Source organism: Oryctolagus cuniculus, chromosome 16, assembly GCF_964237555.1.
Source record: "Oryctolagus cuniculus chromosome 16, mOryCun1.1, whole genome shotgun sequence".
NCBI classification, from domain to species: domain Eukaryota; kingdom Metazoa; phylum Chordata; class Mammalia; order Lagomorpha; family Leporidae; genus Oryctolagus; species Oryctolagus cuniculus.
The window spans coordinates 42,891,580-42,911,707 of record NC_091447.1 but is presented as its reverse complement, the minus strand read 5'-3'; the positions used below and the strand labels follow the sequence as shown (position 1 = coordinate 42,911,707).

The following is a 20,128-nucleotide window of genomic DNA, read 5'->3' as shown; positions in this document are numbered from 1 at the left end:
ATAAATAATAACTTTTTTTTTTTTTGACAGGCAGAGTGGACAGTGAGAGAGAGAGACAGAGAGAGAAAGGTCTTCCTTTTCTGTTGGTTCACCCCGCAATGGCTGCTGTGGCCAGTGCACCGTGCTGCTCCAAAGCCAGGAGCCAGGTGCTTCTCCTGGTCTCTCATGCGGGTGCAGGGCCCAAGCACTTGGGCCATCCTCCATTGCACTCCCAGGCCACAGCAGAGAGCTGGACAGGAAGAGGAGCAACCAGAACAGAATCCGGCGCTCCAACCGGGACTAGAACCTGGGGTGCCGGTGCCGCAGGCGGAGGATTAGCCTAGTGAGCCGCAGCGCCGTCCAATAATAACATCTTAAAAAAAAGAGAGAGAGAGACAAATGCAGATCAAAATGATCTCTGTGAGAAAGACAAAGACTGTAATATCTCACTTGTGTGTGTGATCTACCAAAATTTAACCCATGGAAGAAAAGAGTAGAGTGCTAGTTGTCAGGAGGTATGTGGGGTCAGGTTGGATGGGGACAGAGGAGATGCAGGTCCAGTACACGGCTTTTCAGTTTGACAGAAGGCATTGGTTTTGAGATCCATTGAAGTAAAGAGACTAGAGTTGATAATAATGTGTTAATATATTTCAAAACGACTGAGTAAATTTCAAATGTCTCACTGCAGAAATGATTAGTAAATGAGGTGATGAATATGTTAACTAACTAGATTTGACTGTTCCACATTGTATGTATGTATCAAAACATCGCATTGTACCCCATAAATGTATATAATTACCATCTGTCAATCAAAAATGTTAAAGTAAAACATTAAAAAAAATTCTGGATGCATTGCTCTAAAGTAACTCCCCCCACCCCACAAGAAGCAGGCACTGCTATTGCTAATGAAGGTTAGTGGTGGTATCTCAGGGTTGATTGCTAGGCTGGCTTACACACAGAGCCAGACAGCGCTGCAAGGACAGTCTCCCAAGTGATCCACAGCAAGCAGGGGTGAGGAAAAAGGGGAGCACCCTGCAAGGAAGAGGCAGAGAAAGCAAAGGCGAGTTGTGGTCCTTCTCCCAAACTCATCATGAGCAAATCCCCTCCTTCCCTGTGAAGGGAAAAGGGAGTGGCACCTGAGGGACCCTTGCTGCAGATGCAAACGTGAAGCTAGAACAAAGCGGAGACGCCTTCCTCAGCACTGGGGCATGCTCCGTCTCACCAAACACCATAGGAAGACCAGTGAGCGTAAGCCTGTGTATAGCCTGATGGGAGGGAGCAAAGAGGGGGAATTGGAAGAGAGGAGGGAGGGTGCCTGGTGGTGCAGAGGTCTCGATTTGGCTGGAGGCCGTGTTAGAGTGATGGATTCTGCAACACGAGATTCTATCATGAGTTCAGCCCCAGAGGGTAGCCAAGGAGAACAGCTGGGCGCTGACAGGAGAGCAAAGGCCCCAACACATTTTTAAATGGAAACAATTAATACAGCTATATTATGAAATTTTTCTAGGAACTCAGAAGCAAAGGAAATAAAGATTTCAACACATTTGGTTATGGAAATTGGCAAGGTAAGAATGGCTTTCAAAGAAGGGACAGAAAATCCAAGCAAGTAAATAAAATGTAACAGATCAAGATTTTTTTTTGGAATGAAACCTATACTACTAGAAAATAAAATTGCAAAGGAATTTGGGGGAAGCGTAAGGTTTTGGTTGTGGTAAACTTAGAAAAGAAAGTTTCATTTTTTTTTCAAGCAATCCTCTGGATTATGCTTTATTGTTATCAAGTCCAATTTTGTTGATAAGTGTATTTAATAAAATAAGCTAATATGTCAAATACATTAGAAATCTAAAGTGGCGTTAGGTGTCGGAAATGATCCCCTGAGCTGACAATGTTTGCTTGTAGTAGGCTCTGGTTTGGGATTCATATATAGACCTGGACATAGTCAGTGAGACAAAGCAGGCGAACAGACATAAGCTTTGGTTTTATCTAGTTACCATGATCGTTAAATCCTTTGCTCTCATGGAACTTCAAAACTGGCAAAAGAACAAAGTTAGAACTTAACAGTGCTGCTATTTTTAATCAGTCATGTGTTCCAAATACATTAATTGCATACCAGCTCTTTAGAATAAGTGTGCTTGGCTAAGAGACAAGGCATTGTGTTTTTGAAATAAAGCATTTTCTTGAATGGCTACTTTTCATAAATGCAGTTCCTGTGAAGGATTTTTTTTTTATTTATCATAGATGTGATGCTGACTACAATAGGAAGTGAGGAAATAGAAGGTTCGTACTGGTCTCTCCCCACATTTGGTGCACTTTGAGCAGCAGGCTGTTTTCATGGGAGGGCTGCTTTATGTGTGTGGGTGGGGGGTCAGGGAGGTCTCATCCCCCTCTCCTAAATCAAGTCACAGAGATTCAAGGTCAAGTTACCAGGTTCGAAGGGAAACACGGAGGGGAGAAGTTAGGAAAGATGGAGAGCACGTGAAGTTGCTGTGTTGAAATTCGTCTTAAAGCAGATTGGCCAAGTAAAAGTCCAGAACATAAGAAAAGTAGGGGAATGTGGGGGCATGAAGTAATGAAGGAAAGGCAGATTGCTGGAAGACAGCTTCTTTTTTTTCAAGTGTTTATTTATTTTCATTTACTTGAAAGGCAGAGAGAGAGAGAGAGGAGAGAGGAGAGAGAGAGAGAGATCTGTTCCATCTGCTGGTTCACTCCCCAGATGCCCACACCAACCAGGGCTGGGCTAGGCCAAAGCCTATAATTCAATCCAGTTCTCCCACGCAGGTGGCAGGGACTCAAGTACTTGAGCCATCATTTGCTGCCTCCCAGGGTGCACCTTAGCAGGAAGCTGGATCAAAAGTGGAATAGCCGGAACCTGAAGCAGGCATCTCGATAGGGGATATAGGCGCCCATGCAGTGACTGTGATGAAAGCCCTGCCTGTACTTTTTTCTGATACTGCAAAATGAATGACAAGATTTATTTAGGAAAAATCAATTTTTATGCATTATAATTGGGCGTTTATTCATTTTTTATTTTTTATTTTTTTCAAAGATTTATTTTTATTTATTCGAAAGTCAGAGTTACACAGAGAGAGGAGAGGCAGAGAGAGAGAGAGGTCTTCCATCCACTGGTTCACTCCTTAACTGGCTGCAAAGGCCGGAATTGTGCTAATCCAAAGACAGAAGCCAGGAACATCCTCTGGGTCTCCCATGTGGGTGCAGGGGCCCAAGGACTTGGGCCATCTTCTACTGCTTTCCCAGACCATAGCAGAGACCTGGACTGGAAGTGGAGCAGCCAGGACTCGTACAGGTGCCCATATGGGATGCTGGCACTGCAGGCAGCGGCTTGACCTGCTACACCACAACGCCGGCCCCCACTTGCATTTTCGTTTTAAAAGAGTTATTAACTTGAAAGACAGAGTTACAGAAAGACAAGCAGAGGCAGAGAGAGATCTTCTATCTGCTGGTTCACTGCCCAAATGGCCACAACAGCTAGGGCTGGGCCTGGCGGAAGCCAGGAGCCAGGAGCTTCATCCAGGTCTCCCACATGGGTGCAGGGGCCTGAGCACTTGGGCCATCCTCTGCTGCTTTCCCAGGTGGAATAGCAGGGAGCTGGATCAGAAATGGAGCAGCCAGGGCTTGAACCAGCACCTACATGGGCTGTTGGTCGTGCAGGCAACAGTTAAACCCACTACAGCACAACAACAGCCCCGATCACTTTCAGAATCAGCGTTAGAGCACTGTTTCCACAAAGGAAGTAAATATTGTAATTTTGTGGGTCTTATTGTCTCCCTGGCAACTGTTCAAAAGTAGCCATGAACAATATGTAAACAGGTGTAGCTGTGTTCTGATAAATCTATGTACAAAGCAGTTGACAGGATTTGGCTCTGTTTGCTGTTTATATTTAGGAAACTGAAATCATCAATTTGCTTTGGATGGTAATAATAATAACTGGCATTGAACGGACCCTTATACATGCTAGATACCACTGTAAAAATTTTTATTAATTCATTTTATTCCCACACTGACCAAATTCTGTTTTTATAGATTGACTTGTCCAAGATCATATACTCAGCAAGTGCTTCAGCAGAGAGTCAAACCTTAAAAGTTTGAACTCTTAGCCGTGAAAAATAGATGCTACCCAGGAGACGGCGAACCCTCTTCCAGTGTTACCTTGCCATTTTGAACTTGGGAAAGACCAGGAGGTGGATGTACCTCACGGTTCCGGTGCTGTCTGCCTGAAGGCTGTTTCTCCCACTCCACAACTGGTCGGTCCTGTTCACCTGGCGGCAGCTACCCTGTATGGATGGCAACAGGGAAGAGAACTCGGGCCCGGCCACATTCCCGTGTACTGCCCTTGTCTTTATCCCTCGCAGCGTGCTGCATGAACTGTAGAGGTGACTCCAGATTATCAGGAAGTCTTGATGTGACCAACGAGATTTTGACTAAAAGGGGCAACATTTGAAATGACCCTGCAAGAGGCTGTTCCCAAAGCTGAAAGGAAGAGCACAGAACTGGGCAAGCCTCCTAAGGGGAAGCGCTCAGTGGACATGCCCCCGCTTCTAACCTTTCCTCTCCAAGGAGCTTCTTTCTTCAAAATGGCGGTGTGACTCCTCAATGCCCTAACTGAAGATTCTCACCCGCAACTCAAAGACTGGTCTGGAGCCTGGTTCCAGCTTCTTCCTCCACCCTCCAGGCAACCTGTGCAGTCCAGTAACCTGTATGGATGCCACCAATGGGTTCTCTGCCTTCTGACTGCTGGGTGGGCTCACTCAATGGCGAGCCCTGCAGGAAAATAAGATGGAGGAGAAGAGTAAGGTCATGGTGTATATTTCCCAGCTCTCCTCCTTCAGGGTAGCTGAGATGATCAGTTACGAGCGTCAGTTTGGCTAGACTACAATCTCCAGTCTCCAGTTGTTCAATCAAAGGCTAATCTAGGGGGCCAGCGCTGTGGTGTAGTGGGTAAAGCCGCCACCTGCAGTGCCGGCATCCCATATGGGTGCCAGTTTGAGACCCGGCTGCTCCACTTTTGATCCAGCTCTCTGCTATGGCCTGGGAAAGCAGTAGAAGATGGCCCAAGTCCTAGGGCCTCTGCACCCACATGGGAGACCTGGAAGAAGCTCCTGGCTCCTGGCTTTGGATTGGTGCAGCTATGGCCATTGCGGCCAACTGGGGAGTGAAGCAGTGGATGGAAGACCTCTCTCTTTCTCTCTCTGCATCTCCTCTCTCTGTGTAACTGTGACTTTCAAGTAAAATAAATAAATCCTTAAAAAAAGGCTAATCTAGGTGTTGCCACAGAAGTATTTTGTACATGTGATTAAAGTGCATAATCACTTGACTGTCAATAGGGAGATTCTTTTAGATAATTGGGATGGGTCTGACTCTATCATTTGAAAGAGCTTAAGAGTAGATTGGCGCTTGGGCCGGCGCCGCGGCTCAATAGGCTAATCCTCCACCTAGCAGCGCCGGCACACTGGGTTCTAGTCCCTGTCGGGGCGCCGGATTCTGTCCCGGTTGCCCCTCTTCCAGGCCAGCTCTCTGCTGTGGCCCGGGAGTGCAGTGGAGGATGGCCCAAGTGCTTGGGCCCTGCACCCCATGGGAGACCAGGAGAAGCACCTGGCTCCTGCCTTCGGATCAGCGCGGTGCGCCTGCAGCACACTGGCTGTGGCGGCCATTGGAGGGTGAACCAACGGCAAAAAGGAAGACCTTTCTCTCTGTCTCTCTCTCTCACTGTCCACTCAGCTTGTCAAAAAAAAAAAAAAAAAAAAAAAAAAAGAGTAGAACGGAGGCTTCCCAGAAGAAGAAAAACATCCACCTCTGGACAGCTGCTTTACCCTGGGCCTGAGAGTTTCAATCCTTCCTGATGATGACCTGCCAATCGGTTTTGAAGGTTTATTTATTTATTCACTTGAAAGGCAGAGTGAGAAAGAGGAAGAGAGAGAGAAAATCTTCCTTCTGCTGGTTCACCCTCATATGGCCACAATGGCCAGGTCTGGGCCAGGCTTATACTAGGAGCCGGGGACTCCTAGCATGGGTGGCAGTGGACCAAGTGGTTGGGCCATTGTCTGATGCTTTCTCAGACACATTAGCAGGAAGCTGGTTGGGAAATGGAGCAGCAGGGATGCACACCAGTACTCCAGTATAGGATGCCAGTGTCACAAATGGCAGCTTAACTCCTGTGCCACAATGCCAGCCTGGGATTTTGGACTCTTCTTGTTGGCCTGTTCAATTACATAAACTAATGCCTCCTACCATTTCTGTTTCTCCCTCTGAACCCTGACCAATATAGTAGTCTCAGCTGCCTGTGTCTCTTCATCAAAGCCTAGTGCTCCCTTTAAGTAGCTGTCCTGACCTGACTCTCCCTCTGTTCTGTAACTACTTGAGCACTCAGGATTGTAATAGCTGAAGTTACTGACCTCTTACTAGTAGTTCTCTTACACTTGGTGTTTGTACATAATCCTTTTGTAAATCAGCTGTTCCTAAATTATCCTATTTTGAGTGTGTTGATCCCTCTCGTGATCTGTGTGGTGCATCCACTAATCAAGAACCCCTGAAACCCTGGACAATCATCAAACACATTCATTCATTCATTTAGAGCATTATTGTGTACCTCTGATGAGAAGTGCTAAGTGCTACTAGGCTCAAGGGATATGATGGCTAATAAAACAGCAGAGTTCGAGTCTTCACGAGCTTACAGTGTGGTGGAGAGGTAGATAATCTAACAAGTTCTTACTGCTTTGCATGGAAAATTCTACAATGAGGAAGAATTGCATACTCTGAGGGCACAGAGGAGGTGCTCCTAACATAATAGCGAGTTGAGGCATCAGGAGAAACTTCCTGGATGAGGAGATATATGAGTTGAAGCCTGAGCCAGGTGTAAGTAGGTGTGGGGTATAGGGTGTGTGTGTTGGTGTGGGGAGATGTGTTTCAGGCAAGAGGGTGACGTGTGCAGAAGCCTGGAATCCCAGGAGAGGCCCCCTTAAGACTTGGGAGTGATAAGAGATAGCACAGGCTGCACAGCCATGCAGGAGCCTCGCTGTCAGATAGGGGAAGCCATGGAGAGGTTCTGAGCCTGCAGACATCGTAATCAGATTTGGGTTTAGAAAGGTCATGCCGTGGAATGGAGAAAAGACCAGAGGGGCAAGGCTGGGGTTCCAGTTATTCCGGCAGGAGATGATGGGGACTTGCACAAGAGCAGGGGCTGGTCCAGAAAGAGAAAATTGCAGATTTCTAGAGATGTTCAGATAACGTTTTTCAAAAGATTTATTTAAAGGCACAGAGAGAGAGAGAGAGATCTTCCATCTGCTAGTTCACTCCCCAAATGCCTCCAGCAGCTAGGGCTGGGCCAGGCTGACACCATGAGCCAGGAATTCCATCCAGGTCTCCCACATGTGTGGTGGCAGGAACTCAGTATTGGCCATTATCTCTTTCTTCCCAGGTACATTAGCTGGAAGCTGAGTGGGAAGTGGGGTAGCCAGGACTCCAGCTGGCACTCTGATATGGGATACAGGCATCCAAGCAGCAGCTTAAACTGCTGTGCTACAATATCTGCCCCTAGATAATATAGTTTACCTCTCATAAAATATGGGAGTCTGGCTCTGGGGAATGGGGAAAGAGGAAGAAAAAGAGAGACAATCTCCCTTATGTTTCAGCGTTGGTTGGATAGATGGCGGTGCATTTTGAGAGAGAAAACGCAGGTCTGATAAGAGGAAAATTAGTTCAGTTATGAACCTGTTGAATTTGATGAACCCATGGGATATGCAGGGGGGGCCAAGAAGTAGGATGTGCAAGTCTCAAGTCCCAAGCAGACTTTTGAGCAATAGTTAAACATCTGAGGTTCACCAGCAAACAGATGGTAACTGACACTATGGGGCTGGATATTAATTGTTAGGGAATGATTATAAAGTGAGGAAGAGTAAGGTCCGGGACCAAGCTAAGGGATGCCGAATTTGAAAGAGGATGGAGGAAGGATTCCATGGAAGAGCCTGGAAAGCAGGATTGGCAGGAGAAAAGACAGGAGCGGAGGGCTGTCCCTGAATTCTGGAGATTGTGTCTGGGAATGAAGAGGGTGGCCCCTGTTCTAACCCGGATGGAACAAGGCAAATGAATGACCTCTACCAGGGGACTGCAAAGGAAGTTGTAGCTTCCTCAAGGGAGACTCACCCTTGATGCAGGCGAGGTGGAATTCTTTCAGAGAAGAGCCTGAGGAAAGAGAGGTGCTCCTTTATGACAGAAGAGGTTTCAGAGGTGTAGTGGCAGGTTGGGAGCAAGTGCCCAGAGCAGCCTGGAGATGTGGATGGGGCAGCATGTCTCCTCCATACCTCGCTGTCCATCCTCCTGCCACCACCACAGTGCTCCTAGCACACTGGCAAGACAAAAACATCTCTCTCTATATGATAATAATCCAGACTTGCAGAACTCCATGCCATGGCCAGTTAGTCAATAAACTCCATACCATGGCCAGTTAGCACCCACTAGAGAAAGAAGCAGCCTTTTTCAAAATAAATCAAATCTGAAATACAGAGAGGGAACTTGACAAACACTGTGTGCTGCTGGGTATATCAGCAATGACTAAATAATAGACCAAGAAGTTTTTTCATGACTCAAGGCAAAATGACAAAAATGCAAAAAATGAAGTGGATTTTTAAAGTTATATATATTTAAGGCATACAACATGATGTTTTTTTTCCTATTTTTTTATTTTTATTTTTTTATTTTTTGACAGGCAGAGTGGACAGTGAGAGTGAGAGACAGAGAGAAAGGTCTTCCTTTTGCCGTTGGTTCACCCTCCAATGGCTGCCACGGCCGGTGTGGTGTGGCCGGCGCACCGCGCTGATCCGATGCCAGGAGCCAGGTGCTTCTCCTGGTCTCCCATGGGGTGCAGGGCCCAAGCACTTGGGCCATCCTCCACTGTACTCCCTGGCCACAGCATAGAGCTGGCCTGGAAGAGGGGCAACTGAGTCAGAATCCGGCGCCCCGACTGGGACTAGAACCCGGTGTGCTGGCGCTGCAAGGCCGAGGATTAGCCTAGTGAGCTGCGGCGCTGGCCACAACATGATGTTTTAATATACACAGTGAAGTATTATAGTTATGCATTATAAAATAGACTTGCCTTTCTTTGTGTGTGTGTGTGATTAGCATTCCTAAAATCTACTCTCTGATGCAATAATGTGGGTGAACTTAACATATTGAGTTTTTACACAGCGAAGTATACTCAACTTAAATAATTGCCCTTTGTTCTTTATTTTTAATTCCTTTATTTGAGAGGGAGAAGGAGAGAGAGAGAGAGATCATCCATCAGCTGGTTCATTCCCTAACTCTGTGTAACAGTCAGGACTGATCAGGCTGTTGGAACTCAATCCAGGTCTCCCACACAAGTGTCAAGGACCCAACTACCTGAGCCATCACCTGCTGCCTCCCAGGGTGTACTTTAGCAGGAAGCTGGAATCAGGAGGGGAGCCAAGACTGGACTCCAGGCACTCCTATAAGATGCAGGTATCCCAAGCAGCATGTTAACAACTAAGCCATCTGAATTATTTGATTATTATATTATTTCTTCACTTTTTCTGGCTGTTAAAATATTTTTATTTTATGAAATAAATAGCAGCTTATTCTGATGATTTCCCTTGGCAAGATAAAATGGTGGCAATTTATTGATTTTACAGGTCTTTGAAATCTCCAAATTTGGAAACCATTGATTTTAATACTTCGGAACATGTTCTTCACTATAATAAAATTCGTTTATGTTAATTAGGAATTAGGAAGGCAGGACCTAAATGTTACTTGATATAATAATCTTTCTGTCAGTTGCCAAGTAGCACCCACTAGCATCCCCTTTGGAACACAGTTTGGGGAAGCTAGGGAAGTGCCGGAACTCTGAGAACAAAGAGTTCTTCAATCAAATACACTTGGTCAACCTTGCATACCAAATCCCTCTCCAGAGTTTCACAATGCACATGTCACATGAAAGACGGACAAGTCCCAGAGTCAAGAAATCAATTTAAATGTTGTTCAGTGGTTGAAAAAATAATTTATCTTGCTGCAGGAAGAAACTCTGCTGGCACATGTAATTGACATCTCATGGAACATTCTTCTATTGGGACCAATTTGAGAAATATCTGAACAGTTGCTCTTGAACAATGACAGAATGTGTGCTGATATGCAGTAATATTATACCCAGATAGCCAAGGAAGTCCAATGAAAGCTGAAGCCTATTCAGGTTCAGTCATGTTTATTTTCTATAGCATATGGATTTTAAGATACTCGAGTCTGTTGGCCATGCTCAGTAGTAACAATAGCAAATACCTAGGTGGCATTTACATTGTTTCAGGCACAATCGTAAGCACTCCCGTATGCATTAACTCACTCATTCCTCAACACCACCTAGGAGAGAGGTACTATTGTTATCCTCATTTTATGAACAAAGGCATTGAGACACAGAGAGGTTAAGTCATTCGTCCAGGTTCATTCAGTTGAGTCCAGAGCTCTAGCTCCTGGCCACTTTGCTGCGCTGCTCTCTGATGGGCTCATTGTCACCTGCATGATCTGCTGGAGTGCACTTTCACCTCTGCACAGAACTGGCCACCTGAATCTATTCAATCCAGTAGATTGAATGACAGATGGAGATGCACTTCAGCTACCCACCAGGAGTCCGCCTGACTGTGTTTCTCAGGCATGGAGCTACCACAAGACTCTCTGGACTTTACACAGGCTTTGCAAATAGCAGCAGTCCAGGAGAACTTGGAAAGGGTACTTGGAAAGGGTTCACCAAGGTGTGGACACTATACTTCTGAGGAACCAGCAACTCAGGAGAAGGGTCTACCTCCAGCCAGGAAGGAGTTGGCCAAGATCAATTTGCAGGTCTGAATTTATTCTCAGAGATATTGTGCACCCCAGGGAGAGGCATTGTTTTCAAGGCCCTTGCACAAAGGTTGCTAGGCAGTGTTTAGGCTGGAACTGGCTAGCATTTGAGAATGGTGGAGGACAGAGGTGCTGATGGTCAGGGCCAGATATTAGGGCCTAATGATCCACCACTTAGTTCTTAGGATGCCACATGCAACTAACCTTTCATTACAGAAGAAATAAAATTCTACTTTTCTGCCCCTTAGGAAAGTGCTTACATGAAACTAGTGACTAAACAGGTTCCAGTAAAGCAATTACTATATGCCACTCTGAGAGTTCAGTGAATTGGTAATAACTAAGAAATGAGTAGGGGTGGACATTTTGATGTATCAGGTTAAGCTGCTGCTTGGGATGCCTGCATCCTATGTGGAATGCCTGGGATCCAGCCCCAGTTTCTCTGCCTTCTTTAAAAGATTTATTTATTTATTTGAGAGGCAGAGTTACAGACAGAGGAAGAAACAGAGAAAGGTCTTCTATCTGCTCATTGGTTCACTTCTCAAATGGTTACAATGGCCGAAGCTGGGCCAATCCGAAGTCAGGAGCCAGGAGCTTCTTCAAGATTTCCCACGTGGGTGTAAGGGCCCAAGCACTTGGCCATCTTCCACTGCTTTCCCAGGCCATTAGCAGGGAGCTGAATTGGAAGTTGAGCAACTGAGGCAGGAGCAGGCGCCCATATGTAATGCCCAGGGCCACAGGTGGATGTTTAATCTACTATGCCACAGTGCTGGCCCTGCTTCTGTGTTTCTGGTTTAGCTTCCTGGAATGCATACCCTTGTAGACTGAAGTGATGGATCCTACCATGTGGAGAACTGGATTTAGTTATAGATTACTGGCTTTAGCCTGGCCCAACCCTGGCTGTTGTGAACATTTGTGGAGTGAAACAGCAGATGGAAGATCTCTGTGTTTCTCTCTTTCTCACTTGCTCTCTCTCTTTCTCTGCCTTTAAAGTAAATAGACTAAGAAGATGATGACACTGATGAAGAAGAAGATGAAGGTGATGACAACAATGATAAAGCAGCAGCAGAAGCTGTTAGCAGGTATGGAAAACTTTCAGTATGAATTTAAGTCCAAGATTTTTCTTTTCCTCTTTTATGACCAAGTTACATTGGGCACAAACACTTCCAAGTACCTCTGGATGCTATCGGAGTTCATCCTGTACTTCACTGATACGAAATTCAGGACAACAAAGCCGATTCTCCTCCTCCTCCTCCTCCTCCTCCTCTTCCATCTTCTCTCTCTCTCTCTCTCTCTCTGTGTGTGTGTGTGTGTGTAAGGGAGGGAAGTGGAACCTTTAATTTAAAGGAATTAAAGCAAGAATTAAATTTTAAGAAAGTCTATAGAGTGGCGTTGAAATTAAAGCCATATTTATTGAATAGCAAACATACTTTAAACAAAACCATATATCACTGTTAATTACACAAAAACACAAATAGAAGAACTAAATCTATTTGGCTAATTTGGAGAGTGAGAAAGGTGTGGAAGGGAGAAATGGGCAGCTATCTGTCCCTAGGATATTGGCAATAAAGTCCAAGGATGGAAGGATAGAAAATTTTCTCTTCCATGAGTTTTTTATTTGTTGCCTCAAATTAAACTTTGCTTCATATTATCTTGGTTATAATCCTTTCCCACTTAAATGACAGGAGAAATTTCAGTTTTTCACAGCTGTGAATGGCCAGCCTGCGTGTGAAATGGTAGTGTGTCTTTGTAATCGCTTGACAAATCACACTGAGATAAAAACACCTTGTTCATTCAGAGATAGAGTGAAGTATTTGGGGGTCAAAACTGGTTCACAGACCATTTGCTGATAAATTCCTTGTTTCAGAGGAATTCTAGCTTCTGAGAAATGCCCACCTAGTCTTAGGGTTTCCAGTTGGTTTTTACTTAATAATTGCACATGAAAATGCCACTTTATTTCACTTACCAAAGATGACTTCTAAGACCATGGATGATAAAAGACAGATTGGCAAGGGAAGTTGGGAGTATCTTTCTCAACTATCTTAGGACAAGAAAAATTTAACCCAGGAGTCACTAAATGCAGCCAGACCTGAAGTCAAGATGTACAGACTACCCATCTGGGCCACTTCTGATTTTGTGGTTCAGCCCAATCTTAAACACAGAAATGAGTCTGTTTTATGACAGAGCAAAATAAAGCAGAAAAACCATAGCTATTGCCAGATAAATTAGGATCAACAGTCCATTATTTTCCTGATTATTGGCATTCTTGTAAAAAACTGGCCGGCGCCATGGCTCACTAGGCTAATCCTCCACCTGCGGCGCCGGCACCCTGGATTATAGTCCAGGTTGGGGCACCAGGTACTAGTCCTGGTTGCTCCTCTTCCAGTCCAGCTCTCTGCTGTTGCCCGGGAGGGCAGTGGAGGATGACCCAAGTGCTTGGGCTCCTGAACCCGCATGGGAGACTGGGAGGAAGTACCTGGCTCCTGGCTTCGGATTGGCGCAGCGCCGGCTGTAGTAGCCATTAGGGGAGTGAAACAACGGAAGGAAGACCTTTCTCTCTGTCTCTTTCTCACTGTCTATAACTCTCTGTCTCTCTCTTTCACTGTCTAACTCTGCCTGGCAAAAAAGAAAGAAAGAAAGAGAGAAAGCCCATAGATGTCTTCAACTACGTACTCATGTCTGTTATTCTCGGAATAGCTTTATAGCCTAGTTAGTGCCTTTTTTGGCATTCATTTGATTCTGCTTTATTTGTAGATAAGGATGTTTAGAAACGCTTGCTTAAGAGCATAACAGGAATTTTACATGTGTAGGGAAAATGCCCCGAGAGCACAGCAGGCGTTTTCTGCTCATTCTCCAAGGCCCAGCGGCAAGGTCACCTTCATGGGCAGCTTTCTCAGCTGTACTCAGTTGTCGTCTCCTCCCTGCTCCCACAGTACTGAGTCTGGACCTCTCTTGCATTACTTCTTTTTTTTTTTTTTTTTATTCCTTCTGTGTAATTCTTTGTTTCCCTCCAAGCTGGGAACCCTTTGGAAGCAGAGACCTTGTGGTAGTCATTGTGTCTCCAGCACCTAGCAGTGTGTGGCATGTAGCAAGCACACAGTAGTTACTGTTGATTGAGAATCCTTCCAGTGGTGGGAGGGGAAACTAGGTTTGGGTTGCAGATACAGTTGCAAAGGAGACTGGAGCTGTTTGAGACTTCCTTTTTGTCCTTAGCTTATCTGGTAGTTGTGCTGTTCAAAAAGCCAGTCCATTCTGAATTTTGATGCACGATATTTTCTAGTCTTCTCAGATAATAGAGCTTTGGTTTTACTGCACTGAATTTGAAGCTGGAGGCTACAGTCTTACATAAAGACTCAGAGGGAGTAATGTCTGGAACATGGCAGAATAGTTGGTCCCAGGCTTCAGTTCTCCCCATAGGAAAGTTCAGCTAGCAGCTATCCACAGACCAGAACACCTTGGTGAAAAATCCCAAACTGGAGAATGAGACTGAGGACCCTGTGTGGATCAGAAATCGTGGGGGCAGGGGTGAATCACACACACACGGAAGGGTGGGAGGAGTGGTCTCCCTTTGACTGCATCAGCCCTCCCCCAGGTTGGCACAGTATCCTGCAGAGAGGATTCCTCTGGGTCTGTGGTTTCTGTTGCAGGGAAAGGAGCCTGGGTGGACATCCAGCTTCCCAGAACTCTTGGAGGCCTACTCCCTCCTCACTTCTTGGGAGACACTGGGGGTAATGGCAGACCTAGACCATCTGGGGTCAGATAGAGACAAAGAAAGAGTGTAGGGTTCACAGTGACCACCATGAGGGCTGTGTTCCTGCCAGCAGTCGTGCCAGATCAGAGATGCTGGACAATGGCTTAGCCCACCTGCAGAGGTGAGTGGGTCCCTTCCAGGAGCCTGGTGAGTTCTACCTCTCTTAAGTCCCCAGCTAGCCACATGCCTACCCTTCCCTATGCCACAGCCTCATGGCTTCACCCAAGTAGGAAGAGGCAGCCCTTATATATTTCTACAGAGCACAGAAGCTTGCCTTGCCTGACTGGGCTTCCAAATAGTGACTCAACCCAGCCTCAGAACCTACCTGAAAGCTCCACCAGGCAAGGAGGCAAGTCTTCTCCCTGCATTTCTGTGCAGCCTTGCCTCTGCTCCCACCTTGTCCTGAGCAAAGGCTCAGCCTAAACTTGCAGCCTCGTCTGCAGTCCTGTCCAACCGCAGAATCCAGATCATGGTACTGCCTGGCCAAGGAACACAGTGTGTGACCCTGCTTGGTCTGAGGCCGCTGTGGTGCCTCACCAGTAGCTCTGCTGACCCCAGAGCCCAGCCAGCGGTCTCACTGAACAGTGCTGTCCAGCCAGCAGTCCCATCCAACTTCTGAGCAACGACAGGAACCCAGCACAACTAGAGAACCCAGCAGTAAGTTCTGTCTACCCATGGCCATCTTCAGCCGATTCTCAAGCTAGACTGAATAGTGAAGGTCTGTCCCTGCCGAAAACACCTGTAAAGGTCAGAGGAGGTAGCTGCTTCTTCAGACACACAGACATCAATGCACAGACACAGGATTACAGAGTCAGGAAATCATGGTAACAACCAAAAGAAACTACCGAAGCTTCAGTACTGCACTGGGAGGAAATGGAGGCGCACAGGGACTGCAAGTGAAAGAATGGAAAGAGATATTCCAAATATTAAAGTGCACATGGACTTTAAGTCACAAACTGTAAAAAGAAACAGAGAAAGTCCTTAAATAATGATAAAGGAGTCAATTCATCAAGAAGATACAACAATTATATAAGCACCGACCATGGGAACACCTAAATGTATAAAGTAAATATTAGTTGATCTGAAAGAAGAGATTTCAGTATAATAATAGCAGGGGACTTCAGCACCCGTTTTTCAACAATGGACAGAGTATCCAGGCAGAAAATTAATATGGAAATGTTGGACTTGAACTATACATCAGACAATACAGAACAGCAACAGAATACACATTCTTAGGTGAGCATGAAATGATCCAGTTGGGTCATTTGTTAGGCTACAAAAAAGTCTGAATGAATTCAAGAGTACTGAAGACATATCAAGTATCTTTTCTTACCACAAGGGTATGAAATTATAAATCAGTAACAGGAAAAATTTTGGAAACTTCACAAATACGGGAACTTAAAACATGCTCCTGAACAACCAGTGGATCACAGAGGAAGCCAAAAGAGAAATAAACAATTATCTAAAGCAAACTAAAATGGAAAGCCAAGGGCAATGTTTGGTGGCTACAACAGCTGGGGCGGGGCCAGAGCCAGGAGCTAGAAACTCAATCCTGGTCTCCCACATGGGTGGCGGGAACCCAATTACTTGAGCCATAATTGCTGCTTGGCAAGATCTGCACTGGTAGGAAGCTGGAACCCGGAACTGGAGCTGGCATTGAACCCAGGCCCTACAAAGTGGGACGTAAGCATCTTAACAGCTAGGCTAAATACCCACTTCGGCTATTTGTCTTTTTTATAAAAATAGAGGAACTATACTTTTTTAAAAAACTGTTGATTTATTCATTGAAAAAAATTTTTTAAAAAGGGGGGAGAGAGAGAGAGACAGACAGACAGACAGACACCACTTCTATCTACTGGTTCACTCCTCAAATGCCCTCAGCTGCCAGGGCTGGACCAGGCCAAAGCTGGGAGTCAGAAACTCCATCTAGGTCTCTCACGTTGGTGATGGGGACTGAAGTATCTGACCCCTCATTTGCTGCATCCCAGATGCATTGGCAGGAAGCTGGATTGGAAGCAGAGATGGGGGTTGATTCAGGCACTCTGACATGGGATGTGGGCATCCCAAGTGGTGGCTTAACCTGCTGCACCACACCCTGCCCCTGTTGTTTTCTTTTTGATTAGAGTCACTCTAGTGGGTGTAAGGTGGTTTGGCTCTGAGGGCTAATGATGTTGGCCATTTTTTTTTTCATGTGTTTATTAGGCATTTGTTCCCCTTTTTTCCCAGAAATTTTATTTAGATGTTTTAAAATTAGGTTGTCTTATTATTGAATTGTAAGTTTTCCTTATATAAGTTTTCTGATTTGCAAATATTTTTCCCACTTTGTGGGTTGTCTCTTCATTTTCTTCATGGTAACATTTGTAGTATAAAAGTTTTATTATTATCACTACTATTTATTTGAAAAGCAGGGAGAGAGAGAAAGAGAGAGAGAGAGAGAGAGAGAGAGAGAGAGAGAGAAATGTCTTCTATCTGCTTGTTCACTCTCCAAATGGTTGTTATAGCCAGGTCTGGCCCAGGCTGAAGCCAGGAGCCAGGAACTCCATCCTGGTTTCCCACATGGGTGGAAGGGTCCCAAGTACTTGGGCCATGTTCCACTACCTTCCCAGGTACATTAGCATGGGAGGTGGATTGGAAGCAGAGTAAGCCAGAACTCAAATTGGCACTCTGATATGGCATGCCAGCATTGCAAGCAACAGTTTAACCTGCTGTATCACAATGCCAGCCCCTGTATACAAGGTTTTTAAAAATTTTTTTTAAATTTTTTTTTTTTTTGAAAAAGGTTTACTGGGGCCGGCACTGTGGCACAGCTGGTTAAAGCCCTGTCCTGGCCGGCGCCGCGGCTCACTGGGCTAATCCTCCACCTAGCGGCGCTGGCACACCGGGTTCTAGTCCCGGTCGGGGCGCCAGATTCTGTCCCGGTTGCCCCTCTTCCAGGCCAGCCCTCTGCTGTGGCCAGGGAGTGCAGTGGAGGATGGCCCAGGTGCTTGGGCCCTGCGCCCCATGGGAGACCAGGAAAAGCACCTGGCTCCTGGCTCCTGCCATCGGATCAGCGCAGTGCGCCGGCCGCGGTGGCCATTGGAGGGTGAACCAACGGCAAAGGAAGACCTTTCTCTCTGTCTCTCTCTCTCACTGTCCACTCTGCCTGTCAAAAAAAAAAAAAAAAAAAAAAAAAAAAAAAAAAAAAAGATTTGCGCAGATGATGCACACTTACCATAGACAGATCAGTTCTAGTCCTGGCTGCTCCACTTCCAATCCAGTTCTCTGCTATGGCCTGGGATAGCAGTAGAAGATGGCCCAAGTCCTTGGGCCCATGCACCCACGTGGGAGATCTGGAAGAAGCTCCTGGTTCCTGGCTTCGGATTGGCGCAGCTCCGGCCGTTGCGGCCAATTGGGGAATGAACCAGCGGATGGAAGACCTCTCTCTGTCTCTCTCTCTGCCTCTCCTCTCTGTGTACTTTCAAATAAATACATAAATCTAAAAAAAAATATTTATTTATTTATTTGGAAGACAGTTATAGAAAGAGGTCGGGGGTGGGGGGGTGTCTTTCATCTACTGGTCCACTCTGCAAATGGCTTAAATGGCCAGAGCTGAGCCGACCTGAAGCCAAGAGCCAGGAGCTTCTTCTGGGTCTCCCACATGGGTGCAGGGGCCCAAGCACTTGGGCCATCTTCCACTGCTTTCCCAGGCCATAGCAGAGAGCTGCATCAGAAAAGGAGCAGCTGGCACTGGAACCAGTGCCTATACAGGATGGTGACACTGCAGGCGATGCTTAGCTTACTATGCCACAATGTCAGCACCAGAGTTACACTTAACAAGTGCTAGATCAGTGCTGAGTCCTGTTCACGTTGCTGTTCTTTAATTTTAAAAATCTTAACCATTTGGTATGAAGTGTGACATTTCAAGTAGCACCTTTTATTGAATGTCACACCTTCAAATCTAAAGTTCCCCATTTCTGAGTTTCTTAACCTTTATAGGACTCTTAATAATTGTCTTTCCTAGAAAAATGTGTCCTTTTACACTTATTTGAAAGTGGATGAAGAAGATTTTTGTATTAACCCAACCATTCCACCCAAATTGAATCAAAATGGGATGATATTCTTAAACACAGCATGAATATGTATCTACAATATATCTGTCAAAAAGAACACATCCATATCAAGTTATATTGATGTTTTTATTAGAATATTAACTTTTATAATTTTAAGATCTTTTTAAAACACAAAGTTTATCAGACTTTAAATTTTCTAATTAACTGATTTATTTGAAAAAGGGAGAAAGGAGAGAGAGAGGGAAAGAGAGAGAGAGAGAGAGAATGAATGAATGAATGAATTTTCCCATCTGCTAGTTCACTCCCCCAAATGTCCACAATGGCCTGGACTAAGCCAGGCTAAAGTCAGGAGCTCAGAACTCAGTCTGTCCCCCAAGTGGGTGGCAGGAATCCAACCACTTGCCATCACCTCTGCCTCCCATGGTGCACATTAGCAGGAAGCTGGATAAGAAATAGATGCAGGACGTGAGCCCAGATACTCTGATATGGAATGCAGGAGTCCTAAGCACTGTTAACCACTACACCAAATGCCTACTGCAAAATTTATCTTTCTTGGTTCCAAATAAACCTCATCTTTCATTATGCAGTTGTAGGAGTTACCTACTTATGGCCCACAAGCCAAATTTGGGCTGTACATATATTTCACTTGATCTATATGCTTTGAAAATTTAGGCCAAGCATGTGCTGTCCAGTCAGACATACTCAGCCTCAGTACTGTCTTCTATTCTGCATTTAAGCATGGATTGGGATTTTATAATGCCCACAGTAAATCAATTTGCTTTTGGAATCATTATATATATCAATGTAAATCCTATGTCTTGGTCACCCAAATTTGAAATATTAGAGCCACAGTCATTACTGTTGACTCTTTGTAAAGGCTTCAAGATTTAAAAAAGCACCAAATTAAATATGAATTTACATTTTCATTGTATTAGCTTTAAAAGATCAAAGCAAAAATACACTAAAAGTTCTTTTTCATTTCTGTCTGCTATTCCCTCCTCATCTACAAGTAACCATTTTTACTAAATTGAGATGTGTTCTTCCAGCCTATTTTGTATATACTTTACCCATTCACACACACACACAAACTATTTTTTGACATAAAAATAGACTAGTATATTTATTGACAATGGTTGCCTGTAGATGAAGAAGGAATGGTAGAGAGAAGTGGAGGAGGACTTTGCAGGTTTTAACCATTATCACCAATGCTACATGAACATGAATTACATATTTCTTCACATGAAGACTGCCTCAACAAGGCACAAAAACTAGATGCTGTCAATGAAAAGACTGATAGATGTTCAAAGTAAAAATATTACTATTCTATGTGTCAGTCATGGTTCAACTAGAGAAGCAGAACAAATGGGGGAAATAAATCAATATAAATAGAAATTCAAATACACTCACACACATGTACACACATACACACATGTATATATGTGCATGAGGTTCTTTATAAAGTTCATGGAAATGGAATGAAAAGATAAATTTATATTGG

The 20,128-nt window shown here is 45.0% G+C and overlaps 1 long non-coding RNA gene across 5 annotated transcripts in view; it reads left to right on the top strand.

Annotated features, from left to right (window-relative positions):
• LOC103349473 (translation initiation factor IF-2) overlaps window positions 1–20,128 on the top strand; it is a 73,317-nt gene that overhangs the window by 37,120 nt on the left and 16,069 nt on the right. For 2 of the 5 annotated variants that reach the window (XR_011383217.1, XR_011383216.1), the window contains exons 2-3: window positions 4,021–4,786; window positions 11,824–11,912. This is a non-coding gene — a long non-coding RNA (translation initiation factor IF-2). Of the gene's footprint in view, window positions 1–1,486; window positions 1,545–4,020; window positions 4,787–11,823; window positions 11,913–20,128 lie in introns of all 5 variants that reach the window. The other 3 variants (XR_011383218.1, XR_007922367.2, XR_011383215.1) reach the window with 2 other exon arrangements.